Source organism: Budorcas taxicolor, chromosome 11 (assembly GCF_023091745.1).
Source record: "Budorcas taxicolor isolate Tak-1 chromosome 11, Takin1.1, whole genome shotgun sequence".
NCBI classification, from domain to species: domain Eukaryota; kingdom Metazoa; phylum Chordata; class Mammalia; order Artiodactyla; family Bovidae; genus Budorcas; species Budorcas taxicolor.
The window spans coordinates 112087522-112115214 of record NC_068920.1 but is presented as its reverse complement, the minus strand read 5'-3'; positions in this window follow the sequence as shown (position 1 = coordinate 112115214).

The window sequence follows — 27693 nt, the reverse complement described above, 5'->3', positions numbered from 1 at the left end:
GAATCATCCCTTAATATCCCACTTCCTTAATATAAATAACAAATCTATTGCACATGTTGATTATTTTCTATTCATTTACACATCTTACTAAGTGCCTATATGCTACATGAATTTAAATCCAAATCAAAATCTCAAATCAAATCAAATCAAAATCTCCATGACTGAGAAATTCTTTTGGTTGCAATTTTGCTATTTTAGGTTATGAACTGACCCACAAATGCAAATTAAAACAATTTTTATACACTTTATTTCCATTTATCTTTTTTCCAAATCTATCTGCTCTAAGGAGTCTAATGACACAAATATGCATAAAACAGGACAGGACAACTGAGTTCAAGTGGAAACTTCATGTGGTCAATTAAACATGAAGTTATTCTTTTCCAACGCTTTCACATATCTTTAAGCAGAAATGTTTTATTAAAAAGGTTATTTTACTTCTAGTGGCTGAAATGCTTCTGGACTTCAAAGGCATGTTCAGTTCTTAAGCACTCCTTGGAGAGAAAGACTGACCTTTATCATCAATGCAGTAAATGAGAACACCATTGGCATAGCTGTATTATAAAGCAAATTTAGAAACCAGATTTCTAAAAGGGCATGGAACTGGCATAATGGAAAAAGACAATTATGAATCCTTGTGGAATTTTTCCATGTATTGAAGAGAATGCAGATCAATTGGAGTGGGATCAACTTCCTCTTGTAGAAAACTGCAGCCAATTGAGTATGAGATTATGAAAATAGAATATTGATGAAGAGGTCACACATCAGCCATACATATAAGTTATTGTTCTTTAAAACTTCTACAAATAATAAGAGATCAAGGGTGATTGATTAAATTCTAAATACTTCTTAACCAGCACTTCAGTTCAGTTCAGTCACTCAGTTGTGTCCAACTCTTTGCGACCCCATGAATCACAGAATGCCAGGCCTCCTTGTCCATCACAAATTCCCAGGGTTCACTCAAACTCATGTCCATTGAGTCAGTGATGCCATCAAGCTTTAGCATCATTCCTTCCAAAGGAATCCCAGGGCTGATCTTCAGAATGGACTGGTTGGATCTCCTTGAAGTCCAAGGGATTCTGAAGAGTCTTCTCCAACACCATAGTTCAAAAGCATCAATTCTTCAGTTCTCAGCCTTCTTCATAGTCCAGCTCTTACATCCATACATGACCACTGGAAAAACCATAGCCTTGACTAAACAAACCTTTGTTGGCAAAGTAATGTCTCTGCTTTTCAACATGCTATCTAGGTTCCTAGTGACAAGTAAATGACATAAAAAGCAACTGATCATTCAAGATAAAGTTTCATCACTTCCATATGAATACCAAACACTAACTAACAACAAAACAATATACTTTTATGTTCATTAAATTCATATAAACATTATGAAAAGGCCAAAAGATTTGACACTGAAAGATCAGCTCCGCAGGTCCGAAGTTGTCCACTGTGCTATGGGGGAAAGGAGAGGACAATCGCTAAGCTCCAGAAAGAATGAAACAGCAGAATCAAAGGAGGAATGATTTTCAGTTGTGGATATGTCTGGCACTGGAAGTAAAGTCCAGTGCTATAAAGAACAATATTGCATAGTAACCTGAAATATTAGGTCCATGAGTTAGTTTACATTGAATGTGATCAAGCAGGAGATGGCAAGAGTGAACATTACCATCTTAGGAATCAGTGAACTAAAACGAACTGGAATGGGTGAATTTAATGTAAATGATGATTATATCTACTATTGTGAGCAAGATTTCCTTAGAAGAAATGGAGTAGCCCTCATAATCAACAAAACAGTCCAGAATGCACTACTTGGATACAATCTCAAAAATGTTGGAATGATCTCAATTCATTTGAGGCAGACCATTCAGCATCAGAGTAACAGAAGTCTATGCCTTAACCACTGATGCTGAAGAGCTCATGTGGACTGATTCTATAAAACCATAAAAGATCTTCTAGAACTAATAGCAAAAAAAGACATCATAGGAGATTAGAATGCAAAAATAGGAATTAAAGAGATACATGGATTAATAGGCAAATTTGGCTTTTGAGTACAAAATGAAGCAGGACAAAGTCTAACAGAGTTTGTCAAGAGAAAACATTGGTCTTAGCAAATGCCTTTTTCCAATACAAGAGACAACTTTACACATGGACATCACCAAATGGTTAATACTACAAGCAGATTGATTATAATCTTTGTAGCTGAAGATGGAGAAGCTCTATACCATTAGCAAAATCAAAGTCTGGGGCTAAGTGTGACTCAAATCATGAAATCCTTATTGCAAAATTCAGACATAATTTGAGGTAAGTAGGGAAAACAACTAGGCCATTCAGGTATGCCCTAAAAATCAATCCCTTATGATTATTATTCTGTGGAGATTACAAATAGATTCAAAGAATTAGATCTGATAGAGTGCCTAAAGAATTATAGAGAGAGGTTCATAACATTATACAGGAGGCAGTGACTAAAACCATCCTGAAGAAAAAGAATTGCAAGAAGGCGAAGTGGCCATCTGAGGAGGCTTTGCAAATAGCTGAGGAAAAAAGAGAATGGAAAAGCAAGGGAGAAAGGAAAGCTCAACTGAATGGAGAGTTCTAGAGAAGAGCAAGGAGAGTAAGAAGTCTTTGAACATTGCAAAGAAATAGAAGAATGTAATAGAATGGGAAAGACTAGAGATTGCTTCTAGAAAATTGGAGATACCAAGCAAGGATTTCATACAAGAATGAGCACTCTAAAGTACAGAAATGGTAAAGGACCAAAAAGAGGAAGAAGAAATTAAGAAGTGCCAAGAATGCATCAAAGAACTGTGCAAAAGTTATCTTAAGCCTAGATAATCATGATGTTGTGGTTCCTCAGCAAGAACCAGATATCCTGAAGTGTGAAGTCAAGTGGGCCTTAGTAAGTATTACTATGAACAAAGCTGATGGAGGTTATAGAATTTCAGCAGAGCTATTTAAAGTCCTAAAAGATTATGCTGTTAAAGTGCTGTACTCAATAAACCAGCAAAAAGCCTGGAAACAATCAATTTTAATTACAATCCCAAAGAAGGGCAATGCCAAAGAATGTTCGAACTACAGGACAATTTTTCCCATTTAACATGGCAGCAAGATTATTCTCCAAATCCTTCAAGCTAGGCTAGAGCAGTGTATGCACTGAGAAATTCCAGATGTACAAGTTGGGCTTAGCAAAGGCAGAGGAACCAGGAATCAAATTGCCAAAATTCCTTGGATAGTAGAGAAAAGAAGGGAATTTGAGAAAAATATCTACTTGTGCTTCATTGACTATATGAAACACTTTGTAGATCACAGCAAACTGTGGAATATTCTTATAAGGGAAGGGAATATCAGACCACCCACTGCCGGGGTCCAGCCCTGGTGGATCCAGGGAATTCTAAGTGGGGACGGCGTTGGCGTGAGAAAAACTTTTTTATTTATTAATATAAGATTAGATTAGGAAGAAATAGTGTAGTAGGAAAATTAAGTGGAGAGCAGAGGCTGATTAACTTGGGTTACGTGGAAAACCAATAAAGCTCCAGACAAGGAGCTTGCACCATCTACGTTAGGCTGCCGGCGCCCGTTTGAATACGCCCGTTTGAATATCAGAGAGTGCCCCACCTTCGGCTCTCTCTCTTAGGGATCTTAAAAGCCGGGACAAGGAAGTAGACATAGTGAGCCTCCAGGCCCCAGATGGGAATTCAGCCTGAATTAGAGTAAAGAGGAGACATGGGGGAAACCAGTCCAGCCACTGGCTCACCTTCTATTGTCCTTCAAGGCATTTTATACTTTTGATTATACATAGAGATCAATGAGTAATACAAAATTATGTAGCCTTAGCAGCCCAGACTCTTTCTATATATCTTTTTGTATACAAAAGGTCTCAGGTGATTTACATTATCTTCTGGCCAAGAGGCTTGTTAACACTTTTTGGCTCTCTTCCTTAATGAATGTTAATTTCGTTTCCCCTGAAGTGTTTTTTTTAATCTGCATCTCCTTAAAGCACTAAACTTACATCTCTGTAGAACAAAGGCGCAGTGGGTTATAACAAAGAAGGTACTTAACTCAAAGATCTAATGTTGCTAATACCAGGTCTGCTGCCTGTTTTTCTATATACCAACTATATCTAAAAATAAAGGATATGAAAATTTGGCAGCAAGTATAGGCTCAACAAATGAAACCTTTAATCAGTCCTATTCTAATGATTTTGACTCCTCAGAAGTCCCTGCATTCCTAGGATGTTTTAAGCTTCCTGTGCCTCCTGCGGTCAGGAGGCCTCAAACAATCACATGCGCAGCTGTACGAGTCCTGCAGGCAAGCTAGAAAGCCATCAGAGGGGTTTTTGGATTGAAACACTCTTTCAAATGCAGAAGACTAAAGCCCTGAATTGACTTTTTTCCAGAGAATGTCAGAAGAGTGGAAAAACAGGCAGATTCTTTTTTTTTTTTTTGGCGGGGGGGGGGGGGTGTGTGTGTGGTGGATGCTCAGGAAATTCCAGGGGGAAAACCTGAGGTCTGATTAGCCTTGCCCTCAGAGCTCTGTCGCATGACCTTGTCATGGGTGGAATTCCTCACGCTGGCTCCCAGCAACCCACTCAGTCTCCTAAGAATCTTGTATGCAGGTCAGGAAGCAACAGTTAGAATTGGACATGAAACAATGGACTGATTCAAAATTGGGAAAGGAGTACACAAAGGCTGTATATGGTCACCCTATTTATTTAACTTATATGCAGAGAATATCATGTGAAATACTTGACTGGCTGAGTCACAAGATGGAATCAGGATTTCCTGGAGAAATGTCAACAACCTCAGATATGCAGATGATACCACCCTAATGGCAGGAAGTAAAGAAACTAAAGAGCCTCTTGATGTATTGGAAACATGGGAGTGAAAAAGCTGGCCTAATATTCTAAAGTCAAAAAACTAAGATCATGGCATAGAGTCCCATCACTTCATGGCAAATAGAAGGGGAAAAAGTAGATACAGTGAAATATTTTATTTTCTTGGGTTCCAAAATTACAGTGGATGGTGACTGCAGCCATGAAATTAAAAGATACTTGCTCCTTGGAAGGCAGTTATGACAAACCTAGACAGAATATTAAAAAGTAAAAGTGTTAATTCCTCAGTCATTGCAACCCCATGGACTATAGCCCACTAGGCTCCTCTGTCCTTGGAAGTACACTGTCTAGAATGCTCAAGTGGGTAGACATTCCATTTCCAGCAAAAAACAAGACCTGGGCCTCACTGTGGCTCTGATAATGAGCTCCTTATTGCAAATTTCAGGCTAAAGTTGAAGAAAGTAAGGATTTCCTGCAAAGATGGGCTTAATAAAGGACATAAATGGTATGGACCTAACAGAAGCAGGAGATATTAAGAAGAGGCGGTAAGAATACACAGAACTGTAGAAAAAAATATCATCATGACCCAGATAATCACAATGATGTGATCACTCACCTAGAGCCAGACATCCTGGAATGTGAAGTCAGGTGGGCCTTAGAAAGTATCACTATGAACAAAGCTAGTGGAGGTGATGGAATTCCAGTGGAGCTATTTCAAATCCTGAAAGATGATGTTGTGAAAGTGCTGCACTCAATATACCAGAAAATTTGGAAAACTCAGCAGTGGCTACAGGACTGGAAAAGGTCAGTTCTCATTCCAATCCCAAAGAAAGGCAATGCCAAAGAATGCTCAAACTACCGCACAATTGCGCTCATTTCACATGCTAGTAAAGTAATGCTCAAAATTCTCTGAACCAGGCTTCAGCAATACGTGAACTGTGAACTTTCAGACATTCAAGGGGTTTTAGAAAAGGCAGGGTAACCAGAGATCAAAGTGCCAACATCTGCTGGATCATGGCAAAAGCAAGAGAGTTCCAGAAAAACATCTCTTTCTGCTTTATTGACTATGCCAAAGCCTTTGACTGTGTGGATCACAATAAACTGTGGAAAATTCTGGAAGAGTTGGGAATACCAAAGCACTTAACCTGCCTCTTGAGAACCCTATCTGCAGGTCAGGAAGCAACAGTTAGAACTGGACATGGAACAACAGACTGGTTCCGAATAGGAAAATAATTCATCAAGCCTGTGTATTGTCACCCTGCTTATTTAACTTATACTCAGAGTACATCATGAGAAAAGCTGGTCTGGAAGAAGCACAAGCTGGAATCAAGATTGCAGGGAGAAATATCAATCACCTCAGATATGCAGATGACACCACCCTTATGGCAGAAAGTGAAGAGGAACTAAACAGCCTCTTGATGAAAGTGAAAGAAGAGAGTGAAAAAGTTGGCTTAAAGATCAACGTTCAGAAAACTAAGATTATGGTATCTGGTCCCATCACTTCATGGGAGATAGATGGGGAAAGAGTGGAAACAGTGTCAGACTTTATATTTTGGGGCTCCAAAATCACTGCAGATGGTGATTGCAGCCATGAAATTAAAAGACACTTACTTCTTAGAAGGAAAGTTATGACCAACCTAGATAGCATATTCAAAAGCAGAGACGTTACTTTGCCGACAAACGTCTGTCTAGTCAAGGCTATGGTTTTTCCAGTGGTCATGTATGGATGTGATGGTTGAACTGAGAAGAAAGCTGAGCACCAATGAATTGATGCTTTTGAACTGTAGTGTTGGAGAAGACCCTTGAAAGTCCCTTGGACTGCAAGGGTATCCAACCAGTCCATTCTGAAGGAGATCAGCCCTGGGTATTCATTGGAAGGATTGATGCTAAAGCTGAAACTCCAATACGACTCATTGGAAAAGACTCTGATGCTGGGAGGAATTGGGGGCAGGAGGAGAAAGGGATGACAGAGGATGAGATGGCTGGATGGCATCACTGACTCAATGGACATGAGTTTAATTAGATTCTGGTAGTTGGTGATGGACCTGGAGGCCTGGCATGCTGGGATTCATGGGGTTGCAAAGAGTCTGTCATGACTGAGGGACTGAACTGAACTGAAGGAAAGCCACAAGGCCATTCATGTACAACCTAAATCAAATCCCTTATAATTATATCTTGGAGTTGATAAATAGATTCAAAGGATTAGATCTGATAGAATGTCTGAAAAACTACGGACAGGAATTAATAACAGTACAGTAGGTTGTGAGCTAAACCATCCCAAAGGAAAAGAAATCCAGGAAGGCAAAATTGTTGCCTTAGGAGGCTTTCCAAATAGCTGAGAAGAGAAGGAAAGGGAGTAAGGGAAAGATATACTCAACTGACTGCAGAATTCCAGAGAATAGTGAGGAGAGGTTAAAAAAAAAAAAAAAGCCTGCTTTCATGAATGAAGCTAAGATGTAGAGGAAAATACTAGAATGGGAAAGACTAGAAAGCTCTTCAAGAAAATTGGAGATACCAAGGAAATATTTTATGTAAGAATGGACACAATAAAGGACAGAAATGGCAAGTACCTAACAATAGCATAAGAGGTTAAGATGTGGCAAGGGTACACAGCACTATACAACTGTACAAAAGAGGTCTTAATGACTTAGATAAGCACCATAGTGTGGTCATTCACAAAGAGCCAGGAATCCTGGAGTATGAAGTTGAATAGGCCTTAGGTAACATTGTTATGAATAAACCTAGTGGAGATGATGTAATTAGTGGAGCTATTTAAAATTCTGTTTAGGATTATTTAAAAGTTATTTTAAAAGATTATGATGTTAAAGTGCTGCACGGATGTGAGAGTTGGACCATAAAAAGGTTAAGTGCCATAAAACTGATGCTTTTGAATTGTGATGCTGGAGAAGACTCTTGAGAGTCACTTGAATAGCAAGGAGATGAAACCAGTCAATCATAAAGGATATTCATTGGAAGAACTAATGCTGAAATTGAAGCTCACATACTTTGGCCACTTGATGGGAAGAGCTGACTCATTGAAAAATATCCAGATGCTGGGAAAAATTGAATTGAAAAGGGGAGGAGGGCAGCAGAGGATCAGATTATTAGATACTATCACCGACTCAATGGACATTAATTTGAGCAATCTCTGGGAGATGGTGAAGCCAGGCATACTGCACTCCATAGGTTGGCAAAGAGTTGGTGACAACTTAGGGACTGAACAACAACAACATAGCATAAATATATATGCTAATTCTTTATACTTTCCAAGCAATCCAAACTGCGTGCACACACACACACACACACACACACACACATACATACATACACACACATCCAGAAATATTGGCTCCCAAATAAATGGATTTCTAATTTCTATCAATCAGAATTTAAAAGTGTTGACATGGTTACCTGTGAGAGCTGCTACATAAAACTAGCTTAAAAACAAAATTCTGTAACATAAAAGTTTCAGAATATCAATGCTGTGAGCTTCATTAATGTAAATAATCAAGGCTTAATATGCACAATATTACAGTTTTAGAATGAATTTCAAAGATAATAATGGTTAGTTCAGTTCAGTTCAGTTTAGTCACACAGTCATGTCCGACTCTTTGCAACCCCATGAATCACAGCACGCCAGGCCTCCCTGTCCATCACCGACTCCCAGAGTTCACTCGGACTCACGTCCATCAAGTCAGTGATGCCATCCAGCTATCTCATCCTCGGTCATCCCCTTCTCCTCCTGCCCCCAATCCCTCCCAACATCAGAGTCTTTTCCAATGAGTCAAATCTTCGCATGACGTGGCCAAAGTATTGGAGTTTCAGCTTTAGCATCATTCTTCCAAAGAAATCCCAGGGCTGATCTCCTTAACAATGGACTGGTTGGATCTCCTTGCAGTCCAAGGGACTCTCAAGAGTCTTCTCCAACACCACAGTTCAAAAGCATCAATTTTTCGGTGCTCAGCCTTCTTCACAGTCCAACTCTCACATCCATACATGACTACTGGAAAAACCATAGCCTTGACTAGACAGACCTTAGTAGGCAAAGTAATCTCTCTGCTTTTGAATATGCTATCTAGGCTAGTCATAACTTTCTTTCCAAAGAGTAAGCATCTTTTAATTTCATGGCTGCAGTCACCATCTGCAGTGATTTTGGAGCCCCAGAAAATAAAGTCTGACACTGTTTCCACTGTTTCCCCATCTATTTCCCATGAAGTGATGTGACCAGATGCCATGATCTTCATTTTCTGAATGTTGAGATTTAAGCCAACTTTTTCACTCTCCACTTTCACTTTCATCAAGAGGCTTTTTAGTTCCTCTTCACTTTCTGCTATAAGGGTGGTGTCATCTGCATATCTGAGGTTATTGATATTTCTCCCGGCAATCTTGATTCTAGCTTGTGTTTCCTCCAGTCCAGTGTTTCTCATGATGTACTCTGCATATAAGTTAAATAAGCAGGGTGACAATATACAGGCTTGGTGTACTCCTTTTCCTATTTGGTACCAGTCTGTTGGTCCATGTCCAATTCTAACTGTTGCTTCCTGACCTGCATACAGATTTCTCAAGAGGCAGGTCAGGTGTTGTGGTATTTCCATCTCTCTCAGAATTTCCCACAGTTTATTGTGATCCACACAGTCAAAGGCTTTGGCATAGTCAATAAAGCAGAAATAGATGTTTTTCTGGAACTGTCTTGCTTTTTTGATATCCCAGCGATGTTGGCAATTTGACCCCTGGTTCCTCTGCCTTTTCTAAAACCAGCTTGAACATCAGGATTTTCTCAGTTCACGTATTGCTGAAGCCAAGGGTATAAGAAATAAGAATCTGAACAAATGACATGTAAATGTCTGGAGATACACAGTCATAACTGAATAGCAAAATTATTCAGAATTAGTGAGAAGAAAAATGTTCAAATAAGTGAAAGCAGGCACAAATAAAGTTAAGAGTATGATATTGTTAACTACGATACAGTATCCTCTTGTTTTTTGTGAGGACTTATGGTTTTTCCAAGACTGTGAAGAAGGCTGAGCACTGAAGAATTGATGCTTTTGAACTGTGGTGTTGGAGAAGACTCTTGAGAGTCCCTTGGACTGCAAGGAGATCCAACCAGTCCATTGTTAAGGAGATCAACCCTGGGATTTCTTTGGAAGGAATGATGCTAAAGCTGAAATTCCAATACTTTGGCCACCTCATGTGAAGAGTTGACTCATTGGAGAAGACTTTGATGCTGGGAGGGATTGGGGGCAGGGGGAGAAGGGGACGACCGAGGATGAGATAGCTGGATGGCATCACTGACTTGATGGACGTGAGTCTGAGTGAACTCTGGGAGTTGGTGATGGACAGGGAGGCCTGGTGTGCTGCGATTCATGGGGTCGCAAAGAGTCGGACACGACTGAGAGACTGAACTGAACTGAACTGAACTGAATCAATGATTCCTCAATAGATAATGAAAACATCAAGGAGGAAATCTTCAAATAAGTTAGATCTTAATACATTTATGTTTATTGACTGAATTGAGAAAATCCTAAAATACCAGTTAGGAGATACATATGTGAATATATACATGAAGGAGGTTAATACCAATGAAGATGACATCACTGTTATAACTCAAGGAAAGTAGAACATTGAATCTGATATTGAAAACATCTTTAATAGTATATAGTATTTGTTGGTCTATTCAAACGCTGCCTCTTATTTTATACTATCACAGACAGAACTGCTTCATGCTTGTGGCCTTAAGACTTACATGAGAGTTTGCCTTTGCAATAATATTCAATAGTTGTAATGAGTTTTAATGAGTCTTAAGTATGTTTAATTTAACAAGGTACTTCCAGATTGTGCTACAGAAGAGTGACATTTTTTATTTTTTACCCACAGTGAACAAGAAAAATAATCCTGTTTCTGTTTTGCAACATTCACACTAAAATTATATACTTTCCGATTTTTATCAATTGTATATTTGCAATTTTATTTTAATTTTCATGTGACTTTTTCATTAATGAAACCAATCATCTTTTCAAGTACATGTTAGTCATAAATTATTCTCTTTTAAAAATGTCTGTTTTTATGATTCATCAGATATTCACACATAATTTTTCTTTTTTGTTTTGTTTTTGTTTATGGAAACATCTAAATTTGTGGCCACAAGCATATTTAACAAAACTATGCATGGAGGTTTTTGTGTGTGTGTGTGTGTGTGTGTGTGTGTCTTTATGCTTGCTTTTACTTCCAATTTACATGTTATACAATTTATATATTGTGATGAAATTGTTAGTACTCAGTCATGCCCAACTCTTTGTAACCCTATAAATTATATCCCACAAGGCTCCACTGTCCACAGAATTTTCCAGGCAAAGTACCAGAGTGGGTTGCCATTTCCTTTTATAAGGATTAAATATATTACTCTTAATATTTCTATTGTTTTTAATAGAAATTTTCTAATAGCATTTCTAATTAAGTCCTATTTTTACTCCTAATATTCATTATTTGTAATTTATTTAGTATTGTTTAGATTATCTTAATATTTTGTCCATTTTGTTATTTTTATTTCAAAGAAAAATTATTTGTTCCTGTTGGACTATTTTGCTTTATATTCATTAATTTATGTTTATAGAATTTTTATCTGTATCTTCACAAAGCCTATTTTGTTGCTTTTTTTAAGGTTTATACTGTGGATTTTCATAAGATCTGTTCTGTTGTCTTCTCTTTGTATTTTTGCTTGTGGGCCATTTAGTTTAAAATTGTCCATCATTTAAGTCTATTAATATTCTTTAATTACTACTTTAGCTAAATTCCCCAAGTTTTCAGTTGTTGTTTTAAAGATTTGTTTCACTATGGAATATTCCATAAATTTCCATCATCATTTTGTTTGTAATCAATCAAATATACAGGTGTGTGCTGTAGAGACTCAAAATTCTTGTTTATTTTTGTACTTAGTTTTTTGATACTATTCAGAGTTCTAGTGTATATTGTAAAATATTTACATTTTATAAATTTTTCATGAGCAAACAAGGTATGTTTTCTAACTGTGAGATACAGGGTTCTACATATTTCTATTAACTGAAACACAGTGAGTATATTGTGCAGAAAGATACATTCTTTTCTTTCTAAATATATTTTTGCTTTCTCATTATTTGTACAAGCATGTTAGAAAACCCTAACATTCTTGCTGTTTAGACTGTATTATATTAGTGGTCTCATACAAAAAAATATGTGTATATAAATGTAATACTTTATTATACTTTTTTATTTTATTCTTCTTTGTAGTTTAATTCTGTTTTTTTTTTTTTTTGAATTTTTAATTGGTGCAAAATTACTTGACAATGCTATGTTCCATTTTAAGCACTATTCTGCTGTACAACAATGTAAATCAGCCATCATTTTATATGTATATTTATATATCCCCTCAAATTTGGACCTCCCTCACCTCCCCATCCCACCTTTCTAGTTCATCACAGAAAGCAGGGATTACCAGGCTGGGCTCCCTCTGTTATACAGCAACTTCCTACTAACTATCTATTTTATGCATGGTAGTGTATATGTGTCAGTATATACATCAGTGCTACTGTCTCAATTCATCCCACCATTACCATCACCCTTCTGTGTCCACAAGTCCATTCTCTACTAGGTTCATCAGTACCATTTTTCTAGATTCTATATATATGTGTTAATACAAAATTCTTATTTTCTTTTTTTGACTCACTTCACTGTGTTTAAGAAGCTGTAGGTTCATCCACCTTACTACAGCTGATTCAAATTTGTTCCTTTTTATAACTGAGTAATATTCCATTGTGTATGTGTACTACATTTTCTTCTTTATCCATTCATCTGTAGACAGACATCTAGGTTCTTTCTATGCTCTGGCTATAGAAAATAGTTCTGCAATGAACGCTGGAGTACATTTGTCTTCTTTAAAATTGTGGCTTTCTCAGAGTATATGTCCTATAATGGGATTGCTGACTCTTATGGTAGATTCAGCCTTTTTTTTTTTTTTTTTTGTAAAGAATCCCAAACTATTTTCAATAATGACTGTATCAGTTTACATTCAGACCAAAAATACAGAAGTGTTTCCTTTTCTCCACATCTGCTTCTGCTATTTTTTAGCTTAATTTTCCCTTTTTTAATAGTCAAATTTCTGTTCTTTTCAATTATCTCTAATGTAGATGCATTTATTTTGAGTATATTTTGACATTTCTCAACACACATGATATGTTGACTAAATTTCTATTGCTGGGTTCTCTTGAGATTTTTTTTTTTCAAAATACTAAATAACAATTTTTATATGTCTTACAAGTATAGTCAAAATAATGCACATTATTTCTGGAATCTGAATGATTTTTATATTAAATCATCTTGTTAATTAAAACATTAGTAACTTTTATACTTGTATCAACTTTGTAATTTTACTCAACTTTAATAGACATAATCTAAACTATTGTACTCATAATTGGATAAGCTTTGGTTAAGATTTTGAGCCTTTTTCATGAAGAACATATCAATTTATGATATTTCATAATATATGTAATCTATTCCTTTCAGTATTATATAGTGACTTCTTTAAAAGTCACTATATAATATAATGACTTTCTATCAGTCATTGTCAAGAGGAGACAGGATACATTATCTCATTTAAAAAGCTGAAAATAGCTTCTTTTTTCAAATATGACTAATGTCAAAGGTGTGGGAACTGTTTAGAGAAAATCTAAAGGATAATGAATGAATGCAGGGTCAAATGTGAACTTGGAGACCTAGAGGACTGTGGGACTAAACAGAAAAGCTTTTCTTCAGGGACACATTCAAGAGGCAAAGTCCATCACAGGAAACTTTCAGGAAGACAAATTGATCATTATCTAGGTTCATTCTCCTCTCTCCCTTCAATTTTCCATAGAGATTCCCCCTTGCCTAAACTCAACCAGAAAGCATTATTAATGAAGGCCATGTAATTTCAATGCCTTGATCCAAGTGTAGTTTGGAGAAAGATGGGGATGTAATACAAAGGTCCCAAGAATATCCATGCACCCTTTACTATCATAATAGTGACACTCCTAAGTATCAATAACTATTATAGGGTTTCTATCATTTATTAATTTTAATCTCAGCTGTATATTTCACAGCTAATTATGGAAAACATTTATAGTACAGATCTACTATTAAATATGCTAGATTCAAAACATGATCTATATCCTAACCTCTTTACATCTTTCCTAGAGATCCTTTAAATCTTTCTTTAAATCCTTCCACACTCTCACTCAGGTCTCTAAAGATCAGTGTAAGTTCAGAGTTAATATCTAATAACTCTTGAATAATATTATTATTTCCCTCTACCTGGTACATTACTTACTGCTGATTTCTCTTGGGAAGGCAGGAGAAAGATCTGTATACCTGAGAGTACACTAAAGAATATTTCCTAAAGCAGATCTGGAATACTAATCAGGTGACTGTTTCTTGGTCTAATGAATTGCTCTGTGAACTGAGATATGAAAAGAGTGTGTGAAACTTCACAGTAGTTATTTCAGTTAGATTTCTGTCCAGTTTTCTTCCTATATATACTACATAGAATCTTAGCACACTGTTCTTTATTTCATTTCTAGGATTCCAGTGTTTAATCAGCTATTCACTAAGATGTCTGAGAATCAAAATAATCTGAGAGCTACCTGTTCTCATGATCTGTAGTTATAATTACTGTCATTTCTGTGGTGATGGATAAGCAACAAGATTATCTGTCCTTCTCTACTCTGGGATCCCAATATTCTCATTGAGATTAGAAATACAATTTCTCTGAAGAATAAATCACTGTCAGCCCTTGACATAGTCTGCAGCTACCATACTGTACTTAAGGGATGCTATTTCTTCCTTCATTACAAACTAATTTCTTAAAGAAAAAAAGTATAATCCAGACCTTGGAAGCAATGATAATGGCAATACAGAAAAACTTGCCATAACAAATTTATCTGAGTATGTCCATTTCCCTGAATCATTGTAAATCTTCATTTGTATGCCAGGAATGTCCTGACATTTCCACTTCCACTTAATAGTTGTACATGGTTTAGTCTCAGCTCGTAGTAAGGAGTCTAGAAGACCAGTCCTTACCTCTCTGTCAAGAATATGTTTGACTTGTCTCATTATTAACTTAAAACCAGAGGTGATAGAAGTGTATCCTAAGATCAAGGATGATATCAATAAGCTGTATCCCTAAAGATAGTCATTGAAAGTATTTTATGTGAAAGTTGAAAGAAATACTTAAATTAAAAATTTTCTTCCTCATTTATGTTCTCTTGGTCTTCCCTGATAGCTCAGTTGGTAATGAATCTTCCTGAGATGCAGGAGACCCCAGTTTGATTGTTGGGTTGGGAAGATCCTCTGAAGAAAGAGTAGGCTACCCACTCTAGTATTCTTGGGCTTCCTTGTGGCTCAGCTGGTAAAGAATCCACCTGCAATGTGGGAGACCTGGGTTCGATCCCTGAGTTGGGAAGATCACCTGGAGAAGGGGAAGGCCACCCATCCCAGTATTCTGGCCTGGAGAATTTCATGGACTATATAGTCCATGGGGTTGTAAAGAGTTGGACACTACTGAGTGACTTTTACTAAATACTTTACTATTTGCTCGTCTCATGCCCTAGTTCCCTCTCCATCCTCATTAGTAACTTTCACTGTCTTCAATGTAAGCAAATTCATGAGACTGAGGACTAATCAGTATTGCAATTCACAGTTATACCCTAGGCTTGGCTCTCAGCCCTTCTGGGTACAACTACAGGAATTGAGAGCTCCTTCAACCAGAGCTACTGAAGGTTTGTGATACACAAGTAGGTATATAATTATATGCCAGGGTCCAGCCCTGGCAGGATCCAGGGGAACCCAAAGGAGAAATGGTGTCGGCAGATGATTTAGAGAGAGATAAGGAAAGAATGTTGTAGATAAGAAAATAGAGGAGAGAAAGAGGCTGATATTCTTTGGTTCACACAGAAAGCTAATAAAGTCTTAGAAGCTCAGGCAGGAAAGTGAAAGCAGAGAGCCTCTGTGTTCCAAGGGATCAGCCTGAAAAAGAGAGGGAGGAAGAGGGAGAGAGAAAGAAAGAAAGAGAAAAAAAGAAAAACATGGGGTGACCAAGCTTCTTCAGTGAGTGAGGTCCATTATTTTATTTTTTAAAAGGGATTTTTATACCTTAATTTGTACATAGAGGGAAATGAAAGATGCAAAGTCATACAGAGTCAGCCCAAACGTTACATCTGTTTTGTCTTTATCTAAACCAGTATTTTTTCTGCATACCTTTCCCATAAACAATATTTTGTACATTATCTTCTGGCCTTGGCGGCCTGTGAACATTTTATGACCCTCTTTTGATAAAGGCTGTTCAACCAGAAAACTTATTTTCCCTTGAAATGTTTTTTTTTTTTTCTCTCTCTTTATATTTCTAATCTATGTCAGCCTCAGAAAATGTCAAACAGAGTTACATTTCTCACGGAGCAAAGGTGCAGTACGGAGCAAAGGTGCAGTGAGTTACAAGAAAGAACCAATTAGCTCAAAAGTCTGATGTGGTTAATTTCAAGACTGCACTTGTTTTTCTTACATTCCAACTATGTTAACTAATGCAGTCCCAGGTGCACAGTGGATAAGAGATAAGGGGAACTTAGCAACAAGCATTGGCCCAATAATGAAATCCTACATCAGCACTACTTAATAAATTTTAACTCTTTGAAAGGCTCTATGTTTTAGGCTTCCTGTGCCTCTCAGAGTTTGGAGGCTGTAAATAATCACATGCATAGCTGTAAGAGTCTGGACAAACCTGCCAAGCGAGCTAGAATGCTAACAGAGGGGGTTTGATTTGAAATATTCCTCTCATGTCCAGGAGACTTATTAGCTAGAACCCTAAGTTGATTTTCTCCAGAGAAAGGTGGTCGGGGATGGCCCCCTGTATGTCAAGAGAGTTGGTGAAAGGCACAAAATAGTAAGACAGACAGATTCTGGTTTTGGGGCAGATGCTCAAGCAGATCTAGGGAGCCCCTCGAGTCCTGAAGCCTTGCTTAACAATTCTCTTCCACATGATCTTTGCCATGGGTGGAATCTCCCGTGCTGGCTCCTGGCACTTATATTATAGCTCTTAATTTTGTATTCTCAGTATAGATGCTTTAGAGTCTTCACAGGAAACCAGAGGATACAGTTCTTATAAGTTTTGCCATAGTGATAAGTCTGCATAGCCACTAAATTTTTCAAGTACCTCCTCTCCATTTGCCTTTTAATCACATGATGCCAACAGTAATAAAAGTACTTGTGCTGCTAACACACATCATAGATTATTTGTGTCCCATCTCTTATAATAGGCGAGAAATTTATCTCTGCTCTTCTTATATAGGTGTTCAAGCCAATCCATGAAGACCATTTTTGAGTTGTGGCCAGTTTCCACTTCCTACCTTCTGTATCTGAACTTCCCTGGTGATTCAGTGGTAAAGAATCTGCCTGCTAGTGAAGGAGACTTGAGTTTAATACCTGGGTCAGGAAGATTCCCTGGAGAAGGAAATGGCTACCCACTCCAGTATTTCTGCCTGGGTAACCTTTGGACAGAGAAACCTGGTGGGCTACAGTTCATGATGTTGCAGAAGAGTCAGACATGACTCATCCCATGGCCACTGCTGAGTTTTCCAAATTTGCTGGCATATTAAGTGAAGCAATTTCACAGTATTGTCTTTTAGGATTTGAAATAGCTCCACTGGAATTCCATCACCTCCACTAGCTCTGTAGTGATACTTCCTAAGGCCCACTTGAGTTCATATTCCTGGATGTCTGGCTCTAGGTGAGTGATCACACCATCATAATTACCTGGGACATTAAGATCTTTTTTGTATAGTTCTTCTGGATATTCTTGCCACCTCTTCTAAATATCTTCTGCTTCTGTTAGGTCCATACCATTTCTGTCCTTTATTGTGCCCATCCTTTGCATGAGAAGTTCCCTTGGAATCTCTAATTTTCTTGAAGAGATCTCTAGTCTTTCCTGTTCTATTGTTTGCCTCTATTTCTGGGCACTGATCACTGAGGAAGGCTTTCTTATCTCTCCTTGCTATTCTTTGGAAGTCTACAATGAAATGGGTATATCTTTCCTTTTCTCCTTTGTCTGTTGCTTCTCTTCTTTTCATAGCTATCAGTAAGGCCTCCTCAGACAACCATTTTACTTTTTGCATTTCTTTTTCTTGGGGATGATCTTGATCCGTGCCTCCTGTACAATGTCACAAACCTCTGTCCATAGTTCTTCAAGCACTCTGTCAATCAGATGTAATCACTTGAATCTATTTGTCACTTCCCCTATATAATCGTAAGAGATTTGATTTAGCTCATACCTGAATGGTGCAGTGGTTCTTCCTACTTTCTTCAATTTAAGTCTGAATTTGGCAATAAGGGGCTCATGATCTGAGCCACAGTCAGCTCTTGGTCTCTTTTTGTAGAATAGAGTTTCTCCATCATTGACTGCAAAGAATATAATCAATCTGATTTTGGTATTGACCATCTGGTGATATCCATGTGTAGAGTCTTCTCTTGTGTTGTGTGAAGAGGGCGTTTGTTGTGACCAGTGCATTCTCTTGGAAAAACTCTGTTAGCCTTTGCCCTACTTCATTCTGTACTCCAAGGACAAATTTACCTGTTACTCTAGGTGTTTCTTGACTCCCTACTTTTACATTCCAGTCCCCAATAATGAAAATGATCTCTTTTGGGGGTGTTAGTTCTAGAAGGTCTTGTAGGTCTTCATAGAACCGTTCAACTTCAGCTTCTTCAGCATTACTGGTTGGGGTATAGACTTGGATTACTGTGATATTGAAAGCTTTGCCTTGGAAAAGAACAGAGATCATTGTGTCATATTTGAGTTTGCACCCAAGTACTGTATTTCAGGCTCTTTTGTTGACTATGATGGCCATTCCATTTCTTCTAAGTGATTCTTGCCCACAGCAGTGGATATAATGGTCATCTGAATTAAATTCACCCATTCCAGTCCATTTTAGTTCACTGATTCTTGAAATGTCGATGTTCACTCTTGCCAGCTCCTGTTTGACCACTTTGCAGTTTGCCTTGATTCATGGATCTAACATTCCAGGTTCCTAGGCAATATTGCTCTTTACAGCATCAGACTTGACTTCCATCACCAGTCACATCCACAACTGGGTGCTGTTTTTACTTTGGCTCCATCTCTTCATTCTTTCTGGATTTATTTCTCCACTGATCTCCAGTAGCATCTTGGGCACCCATCGATCTGGGGAGTTCATCTTTCAGTGTCCTATCTTTTTGCTTTTTCATTCTTTTCATGGGGTTCTCAAGGCAAGAACACTGAAGTGGTTTGCCAATCCCCTCTCCAGTGGACCACGTTTTCTCAGAAGTCTCCGCCATGACCTGTCTGTCTTGGGTGGCCCTACACAGCATGTTTTATAGTTTCATTGAGTTAGACAAGGCTGTGGTCTATGTAATCAGATTGGTTAGTTTTCTGTGATTGTTGCTTTCAGACTGTCTGCCCTCTGATGGAGAAGGATAAGAGGCTTGTGGAAGCTTCCTGATGGGTGAGATTGAGGGGGAAACTGGGTCTTGTTTTGATAGGCAGGGCCATGCTCAGTACATCTTTAATCCAATTTTCTGTTGAAGAGGGGGACTATGTTTCCTCCCTGTTATTTGACCTGAGTCCAAACTATGGTAGAGGTAATGAAGATAATGGTGATCTCCTTCAAAAGGTCCCATGAAGGCACTGCTATACTCAGTGCCCCTAACCCTGCAGCAAGCCACCACCACCTCATGCCTCCACCAGACATTCCTGGACACTCACAGGCAAGTCTGGGTCAGTGTCTTGTGGGTCACTTTTTCCTGGGTCCTGGTGCACACAAGGTTCTCTTTGTGCCCTCTAAGAGTCTTTTTCCACAGTCCTATGTCAGTTCTGGCAACTTTATGGTGGGGTTAACGGTGACCTCCTCCAAGAAGGTTTATGCCATACCCAGGTCTACTGCACCCAGAGACCCTGTCCCCACAGCAGTCCACTACTGACCCATACCTCCTTAGGAGACATTCAAACACAGTTCCGTCTCAGTCTCTGTGGAGTCTCTGGGTCCTGGTGTGCACAAGGTATGTTTGAGCCCTCTTAGCATCTCTGGCAGGTGTGGGGTTTGATTCTAACCATGATCTGGCTCCTCCTACCATCTTGTTGGGGCTTTTCCCTTGCTCTGAGATGTGGGGTATCTCCTCAAAGTCACTCCAGCACCATACAGCCACTGCTCCAGTGCCTACCATCTTACTGGGTCTGCTCTGCCCTTCAACATGTGGTATCTTCTCACAGTTGTTCCAGCCACACAGTCTATAATTAGGGGTAATATATTGACTCAATGGACATGAGTTTGGATAAGCTCCGGGAGCTGGTGAAGGACAGTGAGGCCTGGCGTGCTGTGGTTCATGGGGTCGCAAAGAGTTGTACATGATTGAGCGATTGAACTGAACTGAACTGAATATATTGCGGCTTAAAATGTGATCTCCCACAGTGATACTTTGTGATTAGTATCCACTCCTTTATTTTATCAGCCCCTTATTTTCTCTATTCTTTCTCCTTCTGGTCTTCTACAAAGTTGATTTCTTTCTTTTTTTTTCTCATCCCTTTCCTTCTCTCTGATTTTTTGGAAACTTTTTTTTTTTAATATTACTTCTATTTGATAGCATAAAATCTATAGATACTCATGTAATAATGCAGTTTTATGACATATTCTAAAGCAATAGAATATATACTTCATTGTATGTTGCTATGTATCAGTTCAGTTCAGTTCAGTAGCTCAGTCGTGCCCGACTCTTTGCTCCCCCATGAACAGCAGCACGCCAGGCCTCCCTGTCCATCAACAACTCCCAGAGTTCACTCAGACTCACGTCCATTGAGTCAGTGATGCCATCTAGCCATCTCATCCTCTGTCGTCCCCTTCTCCTCCTGCCCCCAATCCCTCCCAGCTTCAGAATCTTTTCCAATGAGTCAACTCTTCGCATGAGGTGGAGTTTCAGCTTCAGCATCATTCCCTCCAAAGAAATTCCAAGGCTGATCTCTTTCAGAATGGACTGGTTGGATCCTTGCAGTCCAAGGGACTTTCAAGAGTCTTCTCCAACACCACAGTTCAAAAGCATCAATTCTTCGGCGCTCAGCTTTCTTCACAGTCCAACTCTCACATCCATACATGACCACTGGAAAAACCATAACCTTGACTAGATGGACCTTTGTTGGCAAAGTAATGTCTCTGCATTTCAATATGTTGCTATGTATATACTATATTAAATGATCTACATAAAGTTATTCTACCTTTCTTTCCTTCCCCTAAGATAAAGGCCTTATCACGGTTAATCTCACATTAATCAGTTAACTTTTTCTTACTTTATGATTTGATACATCACCAATGGATATAAGTTTGAGCAAGTTCCAGGAGTTGATGATGGACAGGGAAGGCTGGTGTGCTATAAACCATGGGGTCACAAAGAATTGGACATGACTAAGTGACTGAACTGAACTGAATTGTATTTTTACTATTTGCTTGTGATGTGCTCAGTCGTGTCTGACTTTGATCACATGGACGGTAGCCCACCAGCTTCCTCTGTCCATGGAAATTCTCAGGAAGAATGCTGGAGCAGGTTGCCATTTCCTTCCCCAGGGGATCTTTTGGATCCAGGGATTGAAACTGCATCTCCTGCAGCTCCTGCATTGACAGTCTGATTGTTTACCACTTGAGCCACCAGGAAGTCCATTTCTACTATTTTGCCCTCATCTCTTTGTTCCCATCTCCCCTTCTTCTTCTCCCTTTCTCTTTCCCTGCTTACCTCCTCCTCCTTCTTCTCCTTGTTCTTCTTTGTTTTCTCTCTCTTTCTCTCTTGGTCAATATTTTTGCCTCTTTGTGTTGGTTTCTACATGACATATCAATATTGTCTTTTAATACACTAGGTAGTGCAATACAATTATTAGTGCATCACTAATTTTTTATTGATTCTTCAGCTCTGCCACCCTTTATTTTTAGATCAATTTTACTCTCCTATAATTAAGCACAATAAACCACACACATTTTGAATGTATAGTTTAATAAGTTCTGACAGTTACACAATCATGTAACCACCTCATCACACACCACTCAAAATATGAAATACATCTATTAAATCAGAAATTTTATCCATGATCTTAATGGTGTTTTGCAATTAGTCAACCATCTCCCCACCCAGGGAACATAATCTGATTTCTGTCATGACAAATTAGTTCAGCCCGTTCTAGATTTTCAAATAAATTGAGCTATTCAATATTTACTTTTCTGTTTCTGGTTTTTAATAATATATATTAGATTCACCATTATTGTGCTATGGATAGATGGCTCATTTCATTTTACTGTTGAGTAGTATCAAATTGTACTTATCCATCTATCAATTTATTGACATTTGGTTTGTTTTCTTTTGAGCTATTATGAATATAGTTTTTATGTGTATTTGCATATAAACATTATAAGCATTATATTTTTCGATTATATGATTAGTGCATATTTCACTTTATAAGAAGCTGCAAACTAGTTTTCCAAAATAGTTTCATGTTTTAGACACTCACCAGCAGTGTATAAAAATTGTAGTTATTCTGTATCTTCACATTTTATACTTTAGACCAGTGGTCCCCTACCTTTTTAGCATCAGGGACCATGGACTCAGGGGGTAGGGGATGGTTTGGGGATGATTCAGGCACATTATACTTACTGTGAACTTTATTTTTCATTATTATTACACCAGTTCCACCTCAGAATACCAGGCATTGGATCCTGGAATTTGGGAACTTCTGTTTTAGACAATTCTAGGATTTCCCTGATAGCTCAGTTGGTTAAGAATCTGCCTAGAATGAAGGAGACCCCAGTTTGATTCCTGGGTCAGGAAGATCCCCTGGAGAGGGGATAGGCTACCCACTTCAGTATTTTTGGGCTCCCTTGTGGGTCAGCTGGTAAAGTATTCACCTGCAATGCAGGAGGCCTTGGTTCGATCCCTGGATTGGGATGATCCCCTGGAGAAGGGAAAGGCTACTCACTCCAGTATTCTGGCCTAGAGAATCCCATGGACTGTATAGTCCATTGGATTGGAAAGAATTGAACATGACTGAGCAACTTTCACTTTCACTTTCCATGCATTTAAAGTGGTGCCTCATTGTGGTTTGAATTTGCATTTTTTTGAAACTAATGATGATGAAAAACTTTTATATTAATTTTGGTTATTTGATATCTTCTATTGTGGTGTTTCAGCTCTTTGCCCACTATAAATTTAGCTATTTGTTTCTATACTTCTTGTGCATGTCTAATTTAAATGATACTTTTTCACTCTCAAGCTTTTTAAACATTTTTGTACAAAATAAACTCTATTCCAAATATGAATTTTGGTCATTTTTTCTGAGTGTCAGAATTTTTCATGAATTTTTCAATTACAGTTTGTGAACTCATTCTAAGGGGAACATGTTCCCCCTGGTTTATTTTTCTTATTTTTTATTTTATTATTATTATTTTTTCTTCTCAATATAAACTTCAGTGAGGGAAACTTTGAGTGGTTGACTCAGTATCTGTTGGTCTGCATTTTCCAATAAGGTTTAGTTACATTCAGGACTTAGCAAGTTTTTTGTTGTTTTTGTTTATTTGTTTGTTTTTCACTGGCAGTGAGCCTGCATTAGGTTTTTCTTCAAAAATGAGAATTTTTGCTTTCAAAATTTCATGAAAGTTGTCAAACTTTCAATCCACAGCTTAAGCCATATTCACTGATTTACACTGTTCCTTCATTTCTAGGTCTTAGAAAATTTTATTTTGCATTTGATTCTGAATACTTCATTTCTGGTTGTCTTTTTTTATAGGATGGCTGCATTTTGACATGTTTCCTTAGGATAGTGAAGCAATGGGTGCTATCTTCCTGCTTTTGCACTTTTTTAAGGAAGATTATCAATAAGAAAATATATTTTGAAAAAAAAAAATTAGATGACCTTTTAAATTTTTATTGGAGAATGAGTAGTAAAAGCATGAGTATAATCTTCATACCACAAACAAAATGAGATAAGTAATAGCTCATTGGTTAAGATATTGTGAATATAAGTGGTGAAAATTCTTTGCAAATAGAAAAATTGTGCTTTAAAAAAATTATTTCTGATAAATTATAGGTTAAAATAATCAATGTGTACATAGACTTTTAAATTTCTATTTTGCTGTGAAATTTACTAATTCTGCATATGTCAACTCAAGTTAGTAACTGCAAAGACAAATGCAGTATATTTGTACAAGTATGTTTTTAAATAGATGAATCATTATATTCCTTGTGGGTATATATTTGTGTATATATGATATTCAGGTAGCATATTCACATATATGTTTATTGTATATAAAATGTATATCTTAAAATATAAACAATATATGTTCACACTTATATTAAATTATTTTTTATTTTTTTATTTTAATATAAATTTATTTATTTCAATTTTTAATTTTTCTTAAAATATAAATTTATTTATTTTAATTGGAGGTTAATTACTTCACAATATTGTATTCGTTTTGCCTCAAACTCAGCAATATTTTTTTGTAAAATCAAATCAAAAATCTACTCTGGGACCAATACACCATTACACTTTAAAAATTATTTATTCACTATAGGAAGCAACAGTTAGAACTGGAGATGGAACAACAGATTGGTTCCAAATAGGAAAAGGAGTACGTCAAGGCTGTATAGTGTCACCCTGCTTATTTAACATATATGCAGAGTACATCATGAGAAACGCTGGACTGGAAGAAGCACAAGCTGGAATCAAGATTGCTGGGAGAAATATCAACAACCTCAGATATGCCGATGACACCACCCTTATGGCAGAAAGTGAAGAAAAACTAAAGAGCCTCTTGATGAAAGTGAAAGAGGAGAGTGAAAAAGTTGGTTTAAAGCTCAACATTCAGAAAACGAAGATCATGGCCTCCGGTCCCATCACTTCATGGGAAATAGATGGGGAAACAATGCAAACAGTGTCAGACTTTATTTTCTGGGGCTCCAAAATTCACTGCAGATGGTGACTGCAGCCATGAAATTAAAAGACGCTTACTCCTTGGTAGAAAAGTTATGACCAACCTAGATAGCATATTCAGAAACAGAGACATTACTATCAACTAAGGTCCGTCTAGTCAAGGCTATAGTTTTTCCAGTGGTCATGTATGGAAGTGAGAGTTGGACTGTGAAGAAGGCTGAGCACCGAAGAACTGATGCTTTTGAGCTGTGGTGTTGGAGAAGACTCTTGAGAGTCCCTTGGACTGCAAGGAGATCCAACCAGTCCATTCTGAAGATCAGCCCTGGGATTTCTTTGGAAGGAATGATGTTAAAGCTGAAATTCTAGTATTTCGGCCACCTCGTGCGAAGAGTTGACTCATTGGAAAAGACTCTGATGCTGGGAGGGAATGAGGGCAGGAGGAGAAGGGGACGACAGAGGATGAGATGGCTGGATGGAGTCACTGACTCGCTGGACATGAGTCTGACTGAACTCCGGCAGTTGGTGATGGACAGGGAAGCCTGGCGTGCTGCGATTCATGGGGTCACAAAGAGTCGGACACGACTGAGCAACTGAACTGAACTGAACTGATCTGATATGATAAATATATTTTCCCAAAGTGAGGCTTCAAATGTAATAATAATCATATTTAGTCATACCATTTGAATTTATAATCTGAATGATGGAAAGAGCTGTGGTTATTACCCTGTAATTACATCAAGTGATTTGAAGCATATGGTATTGATGGTGTTGCTTCAACACAATACTATAGTCAATGAATGCAAGTATTCATTGTAAATAATGAGGATATCATGAATGACTGAGCAGATGGAAAGATGACTTTTAATAGTTCAGTTATGCCACCTGCCAGTCTTAACCAATGACCAGAAAAAGTCAAAACTATCACTTTTAAAAACTCTTAAATATGGTTTAAAGGTGAAAACTTTGAATTTTGTATGCTAATTTTGCATATTAAAATACTGCACATGGATATTTTTTAATAGTGTGTCTTCAAAGATGTGTTGTTTGGTCCTAAACTTGAACAATATAATGTTTTCAAAATAAATACGAATCAGATTGCTGAAAATATTTTGACATTATTTTAAAATTTGACAATTTTTTACATGAATCTTTGATTTCTAATAAGTATACATTCACAATCTATTTATCTCTTCATGTTGTCATAACAAATCAAAGAAGCAAACTCACTTTGTTGACTTGTTTTCAAAAATAAAATTAAATTACATTAAAAAGTTAAGAAATGTGGTTATTTGCTATAGAATATAGAAAACTCAAAATGTCTATCTGGTGACATCAAACTTCCAGGAGAAAGAAAAAGAAAGATGATGAAAGAGTTATTTTTGGAGTGAAAAGAGCACAGAGTCAAAAAGGTTATATAATCCTGGAGTTGAGAGGAACATCAGGGACTTCTTTTAAATATAAACAAATGGTGGGGAATATCTGAGTCAAAATATATGTAGCCCAAAATACTGGTGTAGCTATTTTACTTTTGTGAATTTATCCCTACATTTCATATATTATTTATACATATTCTGCTTTATCTGCAATATACTCATTCTAGTTTCCAGAGGAAAGAGGATGTGTTCCAACTACAAAAGTCAAAATTCTGAAGCAGTTCAGAAATGCTTTGTATGATGAAAAGCTGAAGAAATCAGGCAAGTTTGCCTTGTAGAAAATCATGTAGTGTTATAAAGATTTTATTGGGAAAAATATAATAGAAAGATGTTTGTCATGCAGAATCTTCTCTTACTTGAGAATTTCCTACATTTCCATCATAATTTAAAGCTTTGTTGATATCATCTCCTCTACTTAGCTTTATTTGATCATTTTTTCCTAGTGGGGAAGTAATCTACATCAATGTGTGTATTATATTTATAACATATCTAAAAAAACACTTACATTTTTTCTGGAAATTAAAAAAAAGTTTATTAATTCAATTATGTGTATATTTGTACATATCTACACACACACACACACACACACACACACACACATACACACACACATATATTTGTCAATTTTATTTTGGGTCTGGAAATACCTATACCAGCAGTGATTATGAGAAGTTTAGCTTTTATTTTGGAAGTGTAGTATTTTTAAAGGAAATTACAAAGTTTCTCGAACATGAGTTTTTTTTTTTTTTAATTTTAAAGAATTTATTTATTTTTTAATTGAAGGATAATTGTTTTACCAAATTTAGTTGTTTGAAGTTTCCATAATAAATGAACCAGTGAGTTTTTCAGAGACAAAACTATGCTTTTCTCATTAAGTTCTTGCATAGAGAATATAATTTTTAATACATATTTTATTGAAGTAAAATTGAATTACAATGTTTCAGGTGCACAACAAGGTGATCCATTTATACACATGCACACATATTATTTTTCAGATTGTTTTCATTATAGGTTATTGAAAGATATTTACTATAATTCCTTACACTATACAGTAAACCTTTGTTGCTTTTTGAATATCTATTTTCTTTTAATTCAAAATCTAACGTTCTACTCGTATTAAGTGAAACAATAGGAATGCAAGTGTCATAAATTTAATAGTTAGGCAAAAAGTCATAAGTTTTCTAAAATATATATATTATACATTCTATTCAGATATGTGTGTGTGTGTGTGTGTGTGTGCAAAAGCTTTTCTACTATTCTTAATAAAGACTTGAGAAGGAATATCATAAAAGAGAGACAGAGTAATTAGAAAATATGAATTAAATGAATTGGGAATACTGAATATGAGATAGAAGAAGTGAAATAAACTAGATAGCAGTAAAAGATTGTCATATAGTCAAGTTGATTTTAAACATGTTTGCTCATTAGAAATATATCGGGAGCTTTGGAAT